At 46.6% G+C, this 14510-nt stretch overlaps 1 protein-coding gene across 1 annotated transcript in view; it reads left to right on the top strand.

Annotated features, from left to right (window-relative positions):
- The first annotated feature begins 1441 nt into the window (after positions 1 to 1441).
- LOC137886997 (membrane-associated guanylate kinase, WW and PDZ domain-containing protein 1-like) overlaps positions 1442 to 14510 on the top strand; it is a 47769-nt gene continuing 34700 nt past the window's right edge. Inside the window, 1 exon segment of the mRNA XM_068729748.1 lies at positions 1442 to 1550. The gene's annotated coding sequence lies outside the window, so the exon portion shown is untranslated.

A 14510-nucleotide genomic window follows, 5' to 3' on the forward strand; every position in this document is an offset into this window, starting at 1 on the left:
TCTCTGACATGAAAGTGTCATTTACAAAATGTCAAAAGATGCCCCTAAACAAAGGAATCCATCCGTGTGAGTTCTGCTCCACAGGTTGAGCGATTACACAACTGTAGACGGGTCATATTAATATTCACGTCCTACAGGTGCACCAGTATCTGCATAATCTGATAAAGCCTCTCTCCAGTAGAGCTGCTGTTATTTACTTTGCAGCTGCGGTACCATGAGGACATGTGGCTAAGACTGGACCATGTGAATCCAGGCAGAAGTCTGCAGTCCTCTTGCCTCAGGGCGGCTCTGGGGTTTGTGGTCAGGCTGCCTGGGCAGCGGTCCACGTCATGCAGGTACAGGCCTGCGCTGCCAGGTGCAAGCTTCCCTTTGGTCTGCCGCTGGGCTCTTAATCTCCCAAGATCCTAAATCAATTAAGTCAAAGCGTAGACAACTAAACTGGGCGGCAACCTCCAGCTCTGAAAGGTGAAGCCAACATAGAACTGTGTTAAAGCTGCATTCTCTCTAGTGTCCATCAGGGGGCGACTCCTCTGGTTGTATAGAAGTCTAGTCTAAAATGACTCTACTTCTCTCTTGATTTATTCCCTCAGTAAACATTGTAAACATGAGTTTATGGTCTCAATCTCTAGTTTACAGTCTTCTTCAATACAGCATGATGTTCATTTAGTACATTATGCTCCATTTAGAGTCAAACAGACCATAAAGAGGGGATGATTTAGGGGCGGAGCTACCACGGCGTTGTCCATGTTTTCAGTCCATAAAAATAACATTTTGGTCGTCTAAGACATGTCCGAATCAGCGTTAGGCGACGGTCAAAATGAAGAACTCAAGGCTTCAAAAGTGCAGTAACCATCGGGTGACGTCACGGTGACATCCACTCTTTATATACTAACCCAAAAACCCTCCTCATCCTCACCAAGCTGGTGACAACAGCATGCTACAGTACCCTCCTCCCACCTTCCTCTACACCCCTGAATCCTACATCCTACGTCCTACGTCCTTGTGCTGCTGCCCTCTACACCCTTCCTTAACCCAGCATTCACCCCTGGAGAGGTTTTCCCAGTCACGAGACCTGCCTGAAGCTGGCTGTTTATCAGGAGGCACCATGTGTTAGGTAATGTCAAGCGTCTATATTTATGGCTAAGATAGCAGGAGAAGGGAAGAGAGAGAGAGAGAGAGAGAGAGAGGAAGAGGGAGGGAGGGAGAGTGGGCGGGAGCATGAGGGGGGCTGCAGCCATTGGCCTCAGACAGGAACTGGAGTGTGAATAGCTCACAATGGCTTAGCCTCTAAGCTGGGCTGGACCTCTAATTTGCTCTGCTTGTGGAGCTTTGAAGAAAAACGGCAGCTGCCTGCAGAGCCGCCCGAATGAGCTCACGAGCCGTGGAGCTAGCACTCGCTCACAGACGACCGGGGGAACCACGGACGGTTCTGTGAGAGAGGGAGAGCAGGATTCAGCCCGCTGGGGTCTATCTGTTTCAATATGTCTGTGGAATAACGAACAGGGAGGAAAACAAGCAGCAGCAGCAGCAGCAGCAGCGGCGGCGTAGAGGTAAATCTGTGACATTTACTTCTCCTCCTGGGAATGATGCCCTGGCTTCCGGGATTAGATTGGGGGGGGGGGGGTGTAGACGCACAGAGGCAGGTGGAACAGAGAGACCTGAGACTCGGTGCTGATGCAGGTTTGCCGTGTGGTTTTAATGAAGTGATGTGCAGCACCATGTGTCTGCTGATGGACGCTTGTTCCCCTCATCTTATCTCCCTCCTCTCAGCTCCTCCCCCTTCTCTCTCCAGTAAACTGTTGTCTTTTGTGCCATTTTTTTTTTTTTTACAAGATTTCCAGCTTGTGACGCTCCCCCCCTCTCTCCTTTCCCATTCTTCTCCCCCGTATTGAAAGGGGAGAGATGGGGGGGGGGGGGGGGGGGAGCAGCAGGAGAATAGCGGCTGGACTCAGCTGTGAGGAGTGTTGTGGCGCGAGCTGAGAAGAATGGCCTGTTGTGTTGGGCGGCAGAGGTATTGTGTGTCTGTCCTCTTTCCTCTCTTTCCTCTCTGTCCTCTGTCCTCTCTGTCCTCTCTTTAATGGGAGCTGCATCACCTCATGAAGGAGTGTTTGATTTAGATGTAGGGCTGGCTTTAGGTTGACATGTTGTCAGACCTGAGACCTGGGTTAAGGTTAGGTGACCTGAGTCAACCTGTTTTATTTTAGTTACTTTACTTTGAGAAATATGAAGACGAGTCGATGAGTCGATCTGCAACTGTTTAACTAAACGTCCCCAAATATCAGCGAGTTGGACCTGATCAGCTGTGATGATCTCAGCTTTGAACTGTTGGTCAAAGTTACACTTGAAGACTTCTGTCATAAAGTCAATGAACTGTTGCTCTGAACCCACGTAGAGATGAACCTGTAAGACTTCTTCAGTCCGGTGACCGATGTTCAGGCTTTGAGTATCGGTGTCGAGTACTGATCCAGTAGCGGTGCTGCATGAATAAGCTGTACGTTGATATAAATGATGGTATCCGATACCAGGTCGGCCCGTTTGAGACAAACCATTTATAATATCAGTATCGGTGCATCTGAACCCAAAGTCGGCTCAGAGAACTCAAACACAAACGCGTCGAGTCATCCTGCTGGTCTTGACGTGAACCCAGCCTCTGTCTGCAGCGCTGCAGATGGACCTTGTTCTCCTGTGATTGTGACTTTCACAGGCAGAAGAAGCTTCCCCAGAACCCCACGCCGGTTAAATGAAGTCAGTACAGCGTGGCGCGCTCCGAGCGGCACCTCGGCCCCCGATAGGGTCTGGAGCGGCGCTGCTGGAGCGGCGCTGCTGGTGCGGCGCTGCTGGAGCGGCGCTGCTGGAGCGGCGCTGCTGTTTGCCTAATCATTAATCTGAGGGCCTCCGCTGCATCGATTCCCGTCTCCGCTCCTCCTCTTGAGTCATTAGGGCCCGGAGAACCCTTTAACGGGGGTGGAAGTGCTGATTGAACACATCCACGGCGCTCGGGACCCAGCGCTCACCTCGATCTCCGGGGGGGTCGACCGATCCGGACCGAGGGAACGAGTCCGGTACCTGCAGACATCCAAAGCCTTAAAGGCAGGAGGATGGAGTGACGCATACGTTTCATAAGTTGAATATTGCGTATTAGTCCTGTCAGCATCGCTACAAAGATGTGTCCCGCCGACACCCTGATGGATGCTGATGGAGGCACCTCTCCTCCGTAGTGTGGTGGAGACACCGCCGTCTGACCGGTGTATTAAGGGACCACTTGTGTGGACGAGGCCTCAAAGTGCTGCCTCAATCAATGCTGCTCCGGTAATTGGCTTACAGGCTCCAGAGAGTTGCCCGCTAACTCCCTGTGTGACTGTTGCCCCCCCCCCCCCCCACACACACACACACACACACACCTCTCAGCCTCTGTTTTCATAACACACACTTCCCCGTCATCACCGAGTGTGTTTGTTCTGGACACACGCCCCGTTGAACGCTGTAGCAGCAACTTCTGGTGATGGACGGGACCGGCGCTGGTGGAGAGGTGTCCTTCATGACATCATCTCTTGTCTTTACAGTCAGACACTGAGACATTGTCTCAGCATTGGTAGGGACCAACGTCCACGTCCCTCACTTCACAGTCCTCAGGTCAGTTGGAAGTTCTGCCCCATCCCCCGTGACGGTCGCACTCGCAACCAGCAGGGGTTAAAAACAGCAGATGTTTGGCTGAACCGGGGGTGTGTGTGTGTGTGTGTGTGTGTGTGTGTGTGTGTGTGTGTGTGTGTGTGTGTGTGTGCGTGTCTGTGTTAGACAGTGAGTGGAAGCTCCCCAGACCAACAACAGCAGGAAGGCGATGGAGGGTATCAGATGTCAGAGAGCCATTGTTAATGCACAGAGTCTTGTCACCTGCTCTGTGGTTTCAGTGGTGTGTGCAGACTGTGTGTGTTTGTTGTGATTTCATATACACACAAAATGAGCTTTCATGGTCTTTATCATGCATCTTAAGCCGGTGGAGGAGTAAACATCTGAGGAGTTCAGGTAGAGAGAGATTGTTTGTTTGTTTGTTTGTTTGTTTACACAATACAAGATGGAAATGTAAAATGTAGAGAGTCAGAGAGAAGAAGCTTTTAGAAGAATATAAAATATAAAAACACGTTTGTGGTTCCTCGTGTGAAGCATGCTGCAGATTGCTGCAGATTGCTGCAGATTGCTGCAGAGTGATCCGGTGCTGTCCAGTGACTCTATTCTGTCAAACGAGTGTCGGTGTAACAACGGTGAGGAACCTGGTCTTCTGACATCTGAGTGTTTGATTCAGGGTTCGTTTCCATCAGAGATAACATCCAGGTTCACTGCAGGCTGCTGTTAGTCTGTTGTTCTTACTTCATCAACTGACAAAGCACAACATGTGTCCAAAACCAGGCACCAACAAAAAGAAGGACTGTTGCTTTATTCACTTGATAATCCATAGTATCACTTGTGTTGAATGTATGAATTCGATACTCGTCTCATGGATCTTCGGTTAGATGATGAGGTCTGTGGCTGCTTGTGTATTTTAGACGAGAGCAAAACTGAAGGATCAATAGAGAAGGACCTGAATCAATGAGTCTTACACTCTGAGTACACGGATGAAGATAAGAGGACCTTTCTTTCTGCATGAGGACGTCTCTCACGGACTCGAGACACTTTTAGACAAACACTCAGTCGGCTGCGTGAATGAAATATTTAGTCGTCCTCCACAGATAACAGCTTCCCTCTCAGTATGAGCTCACATGGAGTCAGCCCACCACTAACTTAGTTTTGTGCATAAACAGGATATTTTTCTTTCTTTTTTTTTCAGTCCATTCAAGGACACAGATTCACATCTTCAACGACGTAAAAAGTCCATTTGTGTTTGAATATGTGAAAGCGTGACGGGTGAGCTCTGTGTGTCGTAAAAGATTCAGCAGCCAGATGGCCTCAGAATCTGTGAAGATGAAATGGCCTCTAAATGTTTGACACTAATGCAAACTCCTCCCGACTCTCTGAGTCGTGTGGATGAGATGAACTTCTGCTTCTTCTGTTTGCTGCTGGTGTTGAGCTGCAGGTGGAGGTTTGACCCAAAACACCTTCTCCTCAAAACTGATCAAAACAAGTTTACGTCTGTTTGTAAGCCATCAGCTGACTGGAGCGTCAGGACAGTGATGTCATCGGGCAGGAAGTTGATCAGGTCTGTCCAGTAATCCGTCTCTCACATCAGGACGATTTGCTGCTTCCTGTAGGACCTCGCTGAGAGACGTCCCTGCTGTGCTGCTCTGGATGTGGGTCTCTTTGGGGCTCGTAGACCTTCTGATCAACCTGCAGGTCTGAAGAGTGAAGCCAGAGCTTCATGGGTTAAAGCTTAAAGCATTCTCTCTAGTGTCCACCAGGGGGCGACTCCTCTGGTTGTATAGAAGTCTAGTCTAAAATGACTCTACTTCTCTCTTGATTTATTCCCTCAGTAAACATTGTAAACATGAGTTTATGGTCTCAGTCTCTAGTTTACAGTCTTCTTCACTACAGCATGATGTTCATTTAGTACATTATGCTCCATTTAGAGTCACACAGACCATAAAGCAGGGGATGATTTAGGGGCGGGGCTACACACTGATTGACAGGTTGCACAGCTAGTTATGTTAATGTGTGTAAGTGTTATTTATCCCCCTTTTTCTTGTCATGTTTTTTTTTTTCTCAATTAGCTGAATGTGGTCCTTCAGTTACAAATCCTGCCTTTGTGTGTTGCGAGACGTTCGGATGAACTGTCACCTTCTTCCATCACGAGCCTGAAGACCACCGGTGTGTTTGGTGTGAGAACTGTAAACAAGCGTCCACCGTCGGAGACAACGTCTCTCCTTCTCTGTAATTAACGACTCGGACGCCGCTGCAGTTTACGATGCGTGTTCGGCAGCGGTGAGTGAGCGGCCCGGTGTCAGGAGACAGAATGTGGGTCATAGCGGGCGCTCATCCAGGCCACCTCCGGGACACATGTCCCCTGCTCCGCAGCGCTTTATGAACTGCCGGCGAGGACAGAACCTGGCTTCCACAAACTGTTATTTATAGTCCACACTCTGAATACACTGCATGTGTGTTTGCACACTTCTTCTCTCCTTTGTGTGTGTGTGTGTGTGTGTGTGTCAGTGTGGACGCTCATACCTGTGTGTGTGTGTGTGTGTGTGTGTGTGTGTGTGTGTGTGTGTGTGTGTGTGTGTGTGTGTATGTGTGCGTGTGTGTGTGTTTACTGTAAATTGAATGCCATACGCTGCAGGTGAAGCACAGCGGGGGGTGAAATTAAGCAGACTTGCAACACTTCTCATGCACTAATGTCATGTTGACATTGTTCCCTGGATGTTCTGGTGCAGCTCATCTTCAGTCTCTGCGTTGTCTCTGAAGGATCCACTCGTTGTTTTACAGCCCAGTGAAGAGTCAAAGACCAGTTCATGTTCTAAACAGATTAGAGCTCAGGCTTAGTTAAGTGACATCACATTCACTCGTTCATGTGTTCTTGTTGTATAGGGTTACGTTATAGATCTTATTCAGAGATGTGACATCATGGTCTTTTTCATAAGCTCAATAATTGATTGATTGACAGATTAATCATCAATTTAAACCATAATTCTCTGCGGCACTAAACAGACAAAAGGTTGATTCATTTAGCGTCCATCAACTGATCGGTGGATGGACTCCGCCGGCCCGGTTTGTGTTGCACCAGAGACAAAGTGGATGACGTGACGGAGGCGAGGACACGCTCGCCTGGACTCCTTCATCCTTTTCTCTTTTTTTCTGTTGAAGCAGCGCTCGGATCGATACCTCTCTCATGCACACACCCAGCTTCACCCAGTGAGGAGCCCAGCGAGATGCTGCTCAATAAAGAGATGAGAGTGGAGATGTGAGGAGGACCGGCACAGAGGTGCGGTGGGTGTGTGTGTGTGTGTGTGTGTGTGTGTGTGTGTGTGTGTGTGTGTGTGTGTGTGTGTGTGTGTGTGTGTTTTGGCGGGGTGAGAACGCGATGGTGTTTCACGTTCCCGTTAGGCAAATTGCTTTTCCTCCCCCTGTGTGATGTGGCTGCACCGCCGTCGTCGTCCTCCACCTACTCCCCCTCACAACAGCCCTGTATCTCCTCCTCTTCCTCTTCCTCCTCCCCTGCGGGGATGGACCGGAGCTGCTGGGTGACGTCGTCGTTGAGAGAGAGATTGACGCTGATTGGATGCAGTGTGTTTGGTTTCTAGAGTCGAGAAAGAAGAAGAGATCTGACCTGGAAACAGCCGCTGTGTCCCACCACAGAAACATGTGGACCAGAGACATGAAACGTACCTGTGGTGACAAATGAACGTGAAGGAGGAGGAATTAATGGTGAGGTAGAGAAATAAAGGAGGCTAACAAAGGGAGCTGTGGGAATAAAGCTGGTGAATTTTATTTTGAAAGATGTAGCAGCAGCAGCAGCCTAATACAGCCAGAGAGATTAAAAGGGTTGTAAGCTTGGCATAAACAGCACAGCTACATCTCTGAGGGTAGACACACACACACGCACACACACACATATATACGTATATATATATGTATATATATATATATATACACATATATACATATATACATATATATATACGTATATATACACACTCTGTACTACTGCACTGCACAAGCCAGTAGCAGCGTAATGTTGAACAGCAGCGTCGCTGACTTCAGTGTTAAAGGACGACGGGTTGCTGTTTGGTTTCATTTTCTACGATGTCACTTCCTGCTGAACTGTGCATCACATGACCTGAACCTGCTGTAGGAATATGTATTTACTGCAGTACTGCTGTCGTCTGTATGTAGCATCTCATGTTTTTAGTCCAGCAGCTTGGCGCTGAGGATGAAGTCGTTGATCCGTCTGTCGTTCCACTTTAATTAATCCGGACTGAAATATCTCGACATCTATTTAATGGATTGCCATGAAATTTGGTGCAGACGTGAATTTTAAGAACAGGATTTCAATTTGTCAAATACTTCAAAGACTACTCCAATGACTTGCAAAACTACTGACATGAATAATTAGCGACGGTTAGCATGCTAAACATAAACACGTACATGCATTTAGCGCAAATGTGTGGCGTGTTCATGTTTCTGAAGACGGGTTTTGGTTCGTACAGAAGCTGTTGCATACAAGTGGAATTCACACACATCCGTCTGCTGCACCTGAGGCGTTTTATTTTGAAACTCCACACCTTGGGAGCAGCCTGAACTATTTTGTTCTAGCCTTCTTTGAACCTCTGTGCTGTTGAGATCTGGATGTGCATGTTTTAGCTGCTCGTTTAGAGCCAAAGGATCCTTGAAGACCTTATTCCTTGTGATCATGTTTTACTGAGTCTTGGTTCAACTCAAGTTTAAACCGCTTCTGAAATGATCTATAAGTGAATTGATTATTTCAACTTCTACTGTTTCATCATTTCACACACATGAGTAGTTGAGGTGCAGCTAAGTAGCCAGCCGTCAGCTAGAGAGAATACAAACTCCACCCTTTCATGCTACGCAGAAACCCTCTGATAGCTTCGCCTATTAGCAACGTTTCTCCATAATTTAGCCGCGACAGCTGAGGAGGTTAGCGGTAGGCTGAGCTTCATCGTCTCAAGATATATCCAACAACACATGTTCGACGTGTCGATAACATTTACACCGTGACTGTAAAATGGTCTGGTAAGCTAGCGTTAGCTTCATATTTACAGACGTCAGAGTCGTATTGATCGTCTCATCTTAATACACATTTTCCAAAATGTTGAACTATTGCTTTAAGTGCAACAGATTCTAAATGTTAACGTATGACGTGACCGTTAAACACAATTTAAATGCAGTAAATATTTTTGCCGGTTTAAGACAAATACTAGAACCAGCGGTGAACCAGCAGTGAACACGCGGTGAACCCGCGGTGAACCAGCGGTGAACCCGCGGTGAACCCGCGGTGAACCCGCGGTGAACCCGCGGTGAACCCGCGGTGAACCAGCAGTGAACACGCGGTGAACCCGCGGTGAACCAGCGGTGAACACGCAGCTTGGGCCTCGGTCAGATGAGGTGTTTGGTTCCTGAGGACGGAGCTCTGGTGTGGACTCTGTCTGTTTCAAGCTGTGGTGAAACCAGTCGGAGCGGAATCTGTCACTGTTATGTAATTCTGCCCCTCTGTGTGATATTTGTTGTGTTATTTATGCACGATATCCTCTACAAGTTATTTACATGCACCACTTTTCTTGTCTCTAACCACACATTTAAATTACAGCACAAATACGTTGAAATGGTTCGGAAGCATTCAGAATTAACACCCACTGTAATGAGAGAGAACACACACACACACACACACACTCGAGCTTGTGTCATTTCTTACCGCTCCTGAACATGACCCATGGTGCTGAACATCGTGCAGTTTTGTGCGACGTCGTTGCTATGAAAGTGTGCTGCATCTTCTCCTTTGGTCCATTGAAGCCAGTGTAAGAGCCGATTTAAAATTCCATCAGTGAAACGGATGAGAGACGCGGCTCCTCTCCCGTAGTGAATAATCATTCCCACTGACGCCATTACACTGGAGATGCAGTGTGCAGGAGTGGCGTTTTCAAGAGCATGGTTGATGCCTGCAGAAGTAGGGCCGGGCCCGTCGGGTCCGTCACACCGGATGTTCTGAAAGCAAAACCAAGTAGACGGCAGAACACGGAGACTTTAATTTCACCGCAGTTCAAAGAAACTGATCCTTCAGTTGTGATTAATTATTGTAATCATTTGTAGAGATGTGTGACGTTGACCTTCTGACGCTTTTACGATGTTTCTTCTTCTCTGAGATGCGTCTCTACGGGCAAAACCAAAGAAGAAGAAACACACGGAGCGCTAACAAATCATTTAATCCGATGCAGCAGCGCTGCAATATTTGAAGCTTATAATGTTTCTTTTTTAAGGCTCTGTGGTTATTTTGAAGCGGTGGTCTGTATTGTATTAAACTGTGAGTATTCTACAGGTTATTGTGGCCAGCCTCTATAGAAGCTTTATTCTGGTTCTCCGTCCTCCCAGAACAACAACTCAACGCTGCATTCTGTTTGCTCTCTGCATACAATAAGCATCTCTTCTCCCTGAACAAAGATGCTCTCTGCTTACTTTGGTGCTATTTCAAAACTGAAGATTTTTCCAAATGTGCTCGTGTTTAATTTTTCTTTTTCCATTCATGCTGGTGTCTCACCGTGACACAATGGAGCCCATTGATGACCGTCAGTGGAAGTTAGTTCATCAGAGCCGGGGTCACGGCTGACGACGTCATTGTTTCTGTGACCAGACAAAACAGAGACCAACAGAGACCAATAGAGACTAACAGAGACCAATAGAGACCAATAGAGACTAACAGAGACCAATAGAGACTAACAGAGACCAAGAGAGACTAATAGAGACTAACAGAGACCAATAGAGACTAACAGAGACAAAATAGAGACTAATAGAGACTAACAGAGACCAATAGAGACTAACAGAGACAAAATTGAGACTAACAGAGACCAATAGAGACTAATAGAGACTAACAGAGACCAACAGAGACTAACAGAGACCAACAGAGACCAATAGAGACTAATAGAGACCAATAGAGACTAACAGAGACCAACAGAGACTAACAGAGACTAACAGAGACCAATAGAGACTAATAGAGACTAACAGAGACCAACAGAGACTAACAGAGACCAATAGAGACTAACAGAGACCAATTGAGACTAATAGAGACTAACAGAGACCAATAGAGACTAACAGAGACCAATAGAGACTAATAGAGACTAACAGAGACCAATAGAGACTAACAGAGACCAATAGAGACTAATAGAGACCAACAGAGACTAATAGAGACTAACAGAGACCAATAGAGACTAACAGAGACCAATAGAGACTAACAGAGACCAAGAGAGACTAATAGAGACTAACAGAGACCAATAGAGACTAACAGAGACAAAATAGAGACTAATAGAGACTAACAGAGACCAATAGAGACTAACAGAGACAAAATTGAGACTAACAGAGACCAATAGAGACTAATAGAGACTAACAGAGACCAACAGAGACTAACAGAGACCAACAGAGACCAATAGAGACTAATAGAGACCAATAGAGACTAACAGAGACCAACAGAGACTAACAGAGACTAACAGAGACCAATAGAGACTAATAGAGACTAACAGAGACCAACAGAGACTAACAGAGACCAATAGAGACTAACAGAGACCAATTGAGACTAATAGAGACTAACAGAGACCAATAGAGACTAACAGAGACCAATAGAGACTAATAGAGACTAACAGAGACCAATAGAGACTAACAGAGACCAATAGAGACTAATAGAGACCAACAGAGACTAATAGAGACTAACAGAGACCAATAGAGACTAACAGAGACCAATAGAGACTAATAGAGACTAACAGAGACCAATAGAGACTAATAGAGACCAATAGAGACTAATAGAGACTAATAGAGACCAACAGAGACTAACAGAGACCAACAGAGACCAATAGAGACTAATAGAGACCAACAGAGACTAATAGAGACTAACAGAGACCAATAGAGACTAACAGAGACCAATAGAGACTAATAGAGACGAACAGAGACTAATAGAGACTAACAGAGACCAATAGAGACTAACAGAGACCCACAGCTCCATCAGGGCGTGTAGTAGGACCCACAGGTGGTGTTGTAAGTAGCAGACTCTACTTGTTGCTGATTGAGCTTGTTTGTGTGTAACGCATTGATCCGTTAAGAGGAGGTGTCAGTGGGGAGAACTAGTGAGACTCTGAGACACGCCCTGGTTGTTGGTGGTGTGATGTGAGCTTTAAACTGTCGGTAGACTCACGTTGAGTCGTTGGATTTCTATCTGCTTTTGTGTCGTTTGTTCTTAGTCAGAGGAGGAGATTCTGATCGTAGTTTGGGATTAAATAACGAAAAAACTCTCAAGAGACCAAAGAAGACTTCTGTTCCGTTCTACCATGGCGTGTGTTTTACAAGACTAGTGTAGAGCCAGAAAATAAAACTTCTATGATAGATATGCTTCCTATAGAATAATAACACAGTATTGTTAAACAGCTGTATCGTGATTTTCTTGTTTTAATCATTTTCCAGTTTGCGGTTCCCACTGCATCAGGACCAGGCAGCAACCTCCGGTTCTGAAAAGTGAAGCCTCTGGTTGTGTAGAAGTCTGGTTGTATAGAAGTCTATGAGAAAATGGCCGTGAAGGTGGTGTTCTTCAGGGCGTGGCTTCCTTCAGATTGACCACGTCGTTATCTGTTTCCATCTTACGACGTCTTAACCCTAAAGTGAACTGTAACATTCAGTTCTACTTAGCTCCACCCTCTCGTGTCACTTCTGGTTGCAACAAAACAAGATGGCGACGGCCCAAAAACAAGATGGTGACGGCCCAAATGCAGAACTTGAGGCTTCAAAACCATAGTCCACAAACCAATGGGTGACTACGTTGTTATATGCGGTCTATGATTGGGACATAAAGTACCGTCTCTCTGGCCTCCTGCTCCTCCTGCCCTGAAGGTACTGCGTTTAAATGATGCACTATTTCACAGAGAAGAGCACAAACGTCACGTTACATAACCAGAAGTACACGAGGAAGCTGAATTGTTGCAGAGTCGTTCTTTGATGAACAAATTTGACGGCGTACCGCTCGAATCATCATTTGGGTGAAAACATGAACAATCACACGATGACGTAACAGATCAGAGAAGTTGAACGAGGCCCTCGGTGTTCTGTAACGTAGGAACACCGGCTGTAGTCGTCCTATCAGAGCCCAGAGCTGTGGGGAACAGCCTGAACAACAGCTCCATGCCTTGCTCAGCAGACGGCGTCATCAGAACACACTGAGCCTCAGAAACGTCTCCACCATGGGACAACTCGTCCTGTGACTCAAACTCCAGACAGCTTCCCTTTCATCTCCTGCTGATCCTCTGAGGTGAATGCAGAGTGCTGCTGCTGCTGCTGTAAACGGCCAGTTAGATGATGATGTAATCATTTTTGTTGTTGTTGTTGTTTTGTTCCTCACATTCTGAGCACTATACGGCCTCCTTCATCCGCTCAGCTTGAGAATCCTTTTCAAAATGGCAGGAAGAGGAAAGCGATGGAGAGAATGTGCCTGTGCGGTGCTGCTGGACTGAGCCGTGATAGTCAGGTGTTCGTGGGCTGGACCTGAGGATGCACAGTGTGAGCTTGGACGTTGTGGACGTTGTAGAGGTTCAGGTCAACACTGGAACAATGAAGATTCTAGTGACGCTAACGGAGGTCCTCCACTACAGTCATGTTCCCCAGAGGATGAATCATAACGTCTTTTGTGATCCTCTGGATTATCCTCAAGCGCCACTAACAGGTCGACGCTTTTGGTGAAATATCTCTGCAACTATTGTAAGGATTACCATGAAATCAAGCGTAGACATTCATGGTACCTTGAGGATACACCGGAGGGTCTGTGATGATCCCCTGACTTTTCCCTCAGTGCCACCATTTATGGTTTGGTAACTATGGAACCTCGAGCACCGGCAGCAGGTTCGTGGTTTAGACTGAAATGTCTCGACCTCTGTTGGATGGATTGTCATGATATTTGTGTTCCTCAGGAGGAATTGTAATCACTTTGATGATCCGCTGACATCTCACCATGTGACCTTATCAGGCCAGAATCCTATTTGGTGTAATACCTCGACTAAAGACTTCAGTCCTCGTCAGTGGGCTAAGATGTGTCCATCAACCATCTGTCACTAACTCACCAACCCTTTGTGTAAAGACGGAGACACAATAGCCTCCGTCTCCATTGTCTGGTGTCAGCGCAGACCACTAGTCATAAAGTCCAGTAGGGGATCAGGCTCCGGGTCAGGCTCCGGGCAGCAAGGCCAGTTTTAATGTTGCTTTAAACTTCTAAAACAAAAGCTTCTTGAGAGTCTAATCAGAGCTCTCCTGTGATGTTCTTTCAGAGTGATGTCAAAGACACAAAGGAACCAGTCCTGCTTTACGTTGCCTCAGACTGAAAAGCTTTTATTGTACCGTAGTTAAACAGTCAAGCAACAGCAGAGCATCAGGCGCTGTAGCTGCTCAGCATTGCAGTCGTAACAGGGACACTGCAGCTTTAACAACCAATGGCAGCTTAAGGGCACAGAGTGAAGGATGTAGGATGGACCTTCTATCAGCAGTCAAGTATTCACTACCATGTGTTTTAACCACCGTCTATTCCTAAAATGAGCCTTTTATATCTTCACATGGAGTCCACCATGTTTTTCTACAGTAGCCCAGAACGGACAAACAGAACACCTTTCAGATATCTATGTCCCCTGAGGGCCACCGTAGTTCAGATTGCAAAATGTGAGTGAGCGGAGGAATATATCTAGTGGTGCAACCTCACCTCTAGATATCTCCAAATCCTACACACTGGACCTTTAAGTAAAGCGACTATAAGACTATAACTTTGGTGCGTTTTACAATCCTCTCCTTGAAGACATTGATGGGTTGATAACAGAATCAGGACAGTTCCTCACAGC

This window comes from Cebidichthys violaceus, unplaced genomic scaffold, assembly GCF_023349555.1.
Source record: "Cebidichthys violaceus isolate CVI_PGR_0920_01 unplaced genomic scaffold, fCebVio1.0.p SCAF_47, whole genome shotgun sequence".
Lineage (NCBI taxonomy): Eukaryota > Metazoa > Chordata > Actinopteri > Perciformes > Stichaeidae > Cebidichthys > Cebidichthys violaceus.